A 6,000-nucleotide genomic window follows, 5' to 3' on the forward strand; every position below is an offset into this window, starting at 1 on the left:
CCGGCGTTCGTCTGGAGGCGGGTCCTCTTTTTCGTGCGCCGGGTCCGCTTCTTCCTGCGTGAAGCTGTCGCTGCTGGACGACGAGTCGGAGTCGCAGTTGGAGTCGGCGTGGGAATCCGAGTCGTCTGCCGAGGAGCCGCTGCCGTGTCGAGGCATGGAGTGTTTGTGGCGATTGTAACATCCTGCACAGCGAGACAAGCCCAGGAACTCTGGACCTGACCTGGACTGGACCAGAAGAAACAAACTGAGATGTTAGCACTGCTGATCATTTACTTTTAGTTAGTTAGCTGGCTAGTAAGTTAGCTGGTTAGATGCATTGGCATCAATGAATGTTTCATTGCTAACCGATCGTTTGAAAAGTGCAACATCTAAGGTGCAACATTCTTACTATTGTCAAATGTATTTTAAATGTGGTAAAAAATGTCTAGCCACAAAAAAATTGGAACAAAAACTGATTATTGTAAACCTAAAAATATTTTTAACTATAAAAAAATAATTTCCAACAAACATGTTTTACAAAAACATTTTTTTTTAATTAAAAAAAGAATTATTTGTAACCCCCCAAAAAATATTGCAACAAAAACATTTGGTTAAAAAAACTAATTATTTAAACCAAAAAACCGACTTGCAACAACAACAAAAAAATGCTAACAAAAAAGATTCGGAAAAAAATAAAATAAAAAAAATTAATCTGACCAAATCTAACTGTTTTTGACCCCAAAAAGATGGATGACAAAAAAGTTTTGTAACCAAATAAAATGTTTTTTACCCAACCCCCACCAAAAAAAGGTTTGCAAAATAAAACAATGTACCAAAAAAAAGGTTTCAAGGCAAAAAAAGATTTGTGATCAAAATAAATAAGTTTTGACCCCAAAAAATAATAATTTGACAAAAAAAATTGTTACAAATCTATTTTTTTAACAATAAAACGTTTTGTGACAAAAATATTTTTGTAACTAAATAAATGATTTTCAACAACAAAAAAAGATTTATAAACATAAAATATTTTCATTGAAAAATAGTTTTATGACACCCCAAAAAATTGAAAAAAAAAAAGATTTGCAACAAAAACAAATTGGAACAACAATATATTTATTTTTAATTTAACCAAAATAGTTTTGCGACCAAAACTAATCATTGTTATTCAACCCCCCAAATATGGGGGGGAAATTACATTTCATTACCAAAAACATTTTTTTTTTTTTTTTTTTTACCAAAAAAGGATTTGTAACCACAAAAAATATGGGTGACAAAAAAGTTTGGGAACCAAATACAATTATGTTTTACCCAACCCCCACCAAAAAAAGGTCTGCAAAAAAAAAAAACAATGTACCAAAAAAAGGTTCAAAGCAAAAAAGATTTCTGATCAAAACGACTAATTTTTGACCAAAAAAAAGATTTGACAAAAAAGTTTTGTAACCAAACCTTTTTTTTTTTTTTACAGTAAAACGTTTTGTGACAAAAATATTCTAGTAACTAAATTAAATGATTTTCAACAACAACAAAAAAATTTATGAACATAAAATATTTTCAGCGAAAAATAGTTTTATGACCCCCCAAAAAATTTAAAAAATAAAAAGATTTGCAACAAAAACAAATTGGAACAATAATTTAACCAATATAGATTTGTGACAAAAATTGTAATTTAACCCCTCCAAATATGTGAAAAAAAACTATATTTCTACCAAAAACAAATATTTTTAGTTCTTGTTTTGTTTACCAAAAAGAGGATCTTTAACCACAAAAAAGATTTTTAAAAAAATTAAAAGAAAAACATTTGTGTAAAAAACACTTTGTAACCAAAACATTTATTTTTTGTTACTCAAGATTGATTTATTACCAAAATATTTAAAAAAAAAGATTTGCAATCAAAAGTTTTTCTTTAAAAATAAAATGTATTGCACTTTATTGAATATATTTCTTGGTCGCAAATTCATTATTTTTCTTTGCAAAAATGTTTATGGGTTGCAAATCCATTTTTTGTTAGGTTGCATGAAATAAAACAAATATCTCTCCATACGTTAATGCATATTACCGCTGACCTTGATGCAGTTGTACCTTTTAATGGAATAACACAGTACAACCTGGTTGTAAATAAGATGTTATCCTGTTTGTCTTCGCTAATAAAGAATCGATGCAGTCAAACTATTGTATATTGTGGAATATTCACATAAATGGATAAAAAGTATCGATAATGCTGTTCAATGACGTCACATCCTACGCGTGACTTCTTTTTTGATTGATTGAAACTTTTATCAGTAGATTTCACAGTATAGTACATATTCCATACAATTGACCACTAAATGGTAACACCCGAATAAGTTTTCAACTTGTTTAAGTCGGGGTTCACGTTAATCAATCAATTCTTGTTGTCAAATTCTTGTATTCATCCGGAAATATGCTCTGAATTAACTTTCTACGTTGAATATAAATGGATTAATTTTGCATTGGACATGTTAAAAAACAAACATCATTGATATGAAAAAAACAATAGTTTAAATACAACGTAGACCTGGATTGACTTTGTACAAGACCAGACGGACAGGGTCGCCCTCTGCTGGTAATTTTGTAACATTGCAGCCACATGTTACACGTTGGGTATATTTGCAACAATTTGGTTTGGGAAAATGTGAGTAATTCTAAAAATATGTCCAGGGATAATAGCTACTAGTGATGGGTTGATGAGGCGTCATGAAGCGTTTGGACACATTGCAAAACTGTATTGATACCATGTCCCTAAATACTGACATCTGCTGGACATTAAAAATCCCTACTGGGAACCTATGGAGCGACTCAACTGACACTGATTTTATGACCTAGTATATACAATAATATAAACCAAGTCATTGTATTTCATTTAGGATTATTTCATATCTTTATTTAAATAAAAATATATTTTTATCTTTTTTAGATGCAGTCAATAAATAATGTGAACATGTATCATAACATGGAAATCTAAGAGAACTTATGGACTGGGATTTTTTTTAAAACATTTTCTGCACATTTCTATAGAAAAAAAAAACAGTCTTAAATTTTAGACAATTTCTCTTCTTAGTTATTATTTCTCCGGCTGTAGAAAAGGAAATGAAAGCAAATAATTTTTTTTCCGATACATAATCAAAATATTGTCACAAGGTGGAAATCTTTCTTTTTGCCTGAGGCTGCTCCATGATCTCTGACGACGATAAAGTACAAATGACCGACGACAGAAGTGCAGCGAATCTGTTGGCAGCACCATATCGTTGACAGATTCGCTTCCTTATAAACAGTTTGGCATGCAGGCGTCAGTTCCACACAGTTTGCGTATTGGTCACGTGACCAAAACAGCTCATGATCGGTCACATGACTTTCTGAAAGCGGTACGCGCACCGACACAGGGATTGGCTGTATGACAGGGGTTGGCAACCGGTGGCTCCGGAGCCGCATGCGGCTCTTTGTTCACTCTGGTGTGGCTCAGCTGTAAACTTGTCGACCTTCCCGAATTTACCGGAAGATTTCTGACCCCATTTCCCTAAAATTGTCTGAGGTATGCATACTGCGATTTTAACTCGGAGAGCAACATTGAGGGCGGGCTGTGATGGCAATACCCATTACATTTTCTTATACATGTAGTTGTGGCCGCTGTTACACAACACTAGGTGCATGCCGGCCGGTCACATATTGTGTGAAACCTCTATTACACTGTAACACAACATAAATACAACAAAACAAAATACCCAGAATCCCAAGCAACCCTGACTTTTCCAGGCTACATTATTCACCCCCTCCCCCCAACCCTGACCACCTCAACCAACACAGGAGGGGGCGTGGTGGTGGTAGCAGGGTGTATAATGTAGCCTGGAATAGTCAGGGTTGCATGGGATTCTGGGTATTTGTTATGTTGTGTTTAAGTTGTGTTACAGTGCGGATGTTTTCCCGAAAAGTGTTTGTCATTCTTGTTTGGTGTGGGTTCACTGTGTGGCGCATACTAGTAAGAGTGTTAAAGTTGTTTAAACTGGCACCCTCAGTGTGACCTGTATGGCTATTGAATGTGTGCGTCTGCAGAAGCCACATACAACACGTGACCTGACTGGTAAGCTGTTTGAACAAATTGTGGAGGGCACTAAAGACGGTGCCATCGTAGTACTCCCTTTATTTTTGTTGATTGAGTTTTACTCAGCAGACGTCCGAGGGAATAGTCACTCTGTAACGCCATGAGACTCCCGGGCAAATCGGGAGGAATTGTATACGTGATGCTAATAAGGGGCATTCATATAAAACTCACCGACCGCACTAACATCAAATCTTCATATTTAATTGCGGCCCGCGTGTCTGAAACCCCTGGTTTATACATAGCACAAGGCAAAAAAAACTGTATACAGTGATATTTCATTATAAATTTCCCATTATTTTCTTTATTTTGTGAAACGGGTCCAAATGGCTCTTTGAGTGGTAAAGGTTGCCGACCCCTGCTCTATGAGCTTGACGCATGCGCCGACGCATCGATGTTGCCGGACCCATCACTAATAGCTACTGTTAATGTGACCCAAAGCAGCAAAAAAATGTAACTTTTAGCATGTTTTTTTGTGACTCCACCACAGTGCAGTGATTGCAAAGCTAACACATGTGATCACGCAAGAAATAAGGGCATTTAAGCACAATATAGCAGCAATAAGTCAACACCAGTCCGTCAAGCTGCTTCACTTCTTCTGCAGTTTTATGACGGCCATGGTGTGACCCTGCACCACGACTTACATACAAATGGAAGGATGGGGTCACTAGGATACATTTTGCACGTTAAAGGTGCTGACAAGGCAACATGTAACAATACGTTTTCTTCTTTAAAAATGGCCCCCCGGGCGGGACTTTGGACTATGAATGTGACCCATCAAAGATGGATAATGGTCAGGGGTCAGTTTCAGGATAGATGTTATGATATGCTGCTGCGACGTCTCACCTTGAGCTGATGCGGACCTTCTGGCCGTGGATCCTCGGCGGCGTCCGGCGGGTCCATCAGTCCTACAGTTGGACGCACACACAGAAGCGGAGATTTGAAGATGTTGAGATGGAGATGGGACGTCCACAGAAGAAGAAAAAAAGTCCAAACTGACCACTGTGTTGTCGGTGTTGTCCGCTCACGGCTGCGTCCATCTCAGAGGCGAGAGGGCCGGCGCCGCCTCGCCAACACGCTCTTTAAACAAGCAGCCGTCATCGTGTTTGCGTAGATCAACACTGCTCAACACTTGGGACTATTTGTACTAGAAGTCTGCTAAACTAACATATATGTGCGTGTGCATGTGCAGGATGCACACGTGAACACATCCTGCACCAAGTGCATTGTGGGTACCTGCTTGGTCAAACAGAAAACAATGCAATTCTATTCACAAATACACACACCTTGTGCAAACACACACACACACACACACACACACATACACACACACACACACACACACACACCTTCATGCTTGACTTGTGCGTGTATTTACTAGGGATGGGAATCTTTGGAAACCGAACGATTCCATCTGATTCCTGGGGTGACGATTCCATTCAAAATCGATTCTCGATTCAAACCAATTCTCACATTGGATTATTTGGTTGCATGTAGGTGAACTAAAAAGTATTTTCTAGAATGGATTCTTTTATAAAAACTTTTTTTTATATACATTTTTGAAAAATTAGGGAATCAATTTAGATTTAGGTTGAATAAGATTTGCCATTCTGATTGCATGAAGATGGCCTAAAAACGTTTTTAAAATGTGATTATTCCAAAAAAAAAAAAAAAAAGAAAGATAAAAAATGCACATTTTTCAATGTTGATTCTTGGAAAAAAATGTAATCAATTTATAATATTATGAATCGATTTAGATTCAGAATGAGTAAGAATCGCTATTCATTTTGCATTGAGACGGCCTAAAAGTGCCTTTAAATAAAAACAATTTTTTTTTCCCTTTATTTAGTTTTTGAATATTATGAATCGATTTAGAATCATGATGAATAAGAATCGCGATTCTAGTTGCA

The sequence above is a fragment of the Nerophis ophidion genome, linkage group LG09 (genome assembly GCF_033978795.1).
Source record: "Nerophis ophidion isolate RoL-2023_Sa linkage group LG09, RoL_Noph_v1.0, whole genome shotgun sequence".
NCBI lineage: Eukaryota > Metazoa > Chordata > Actinopteri > Syngnathiformes > Syngnathidae > Nerophis > Nerophis ophidion.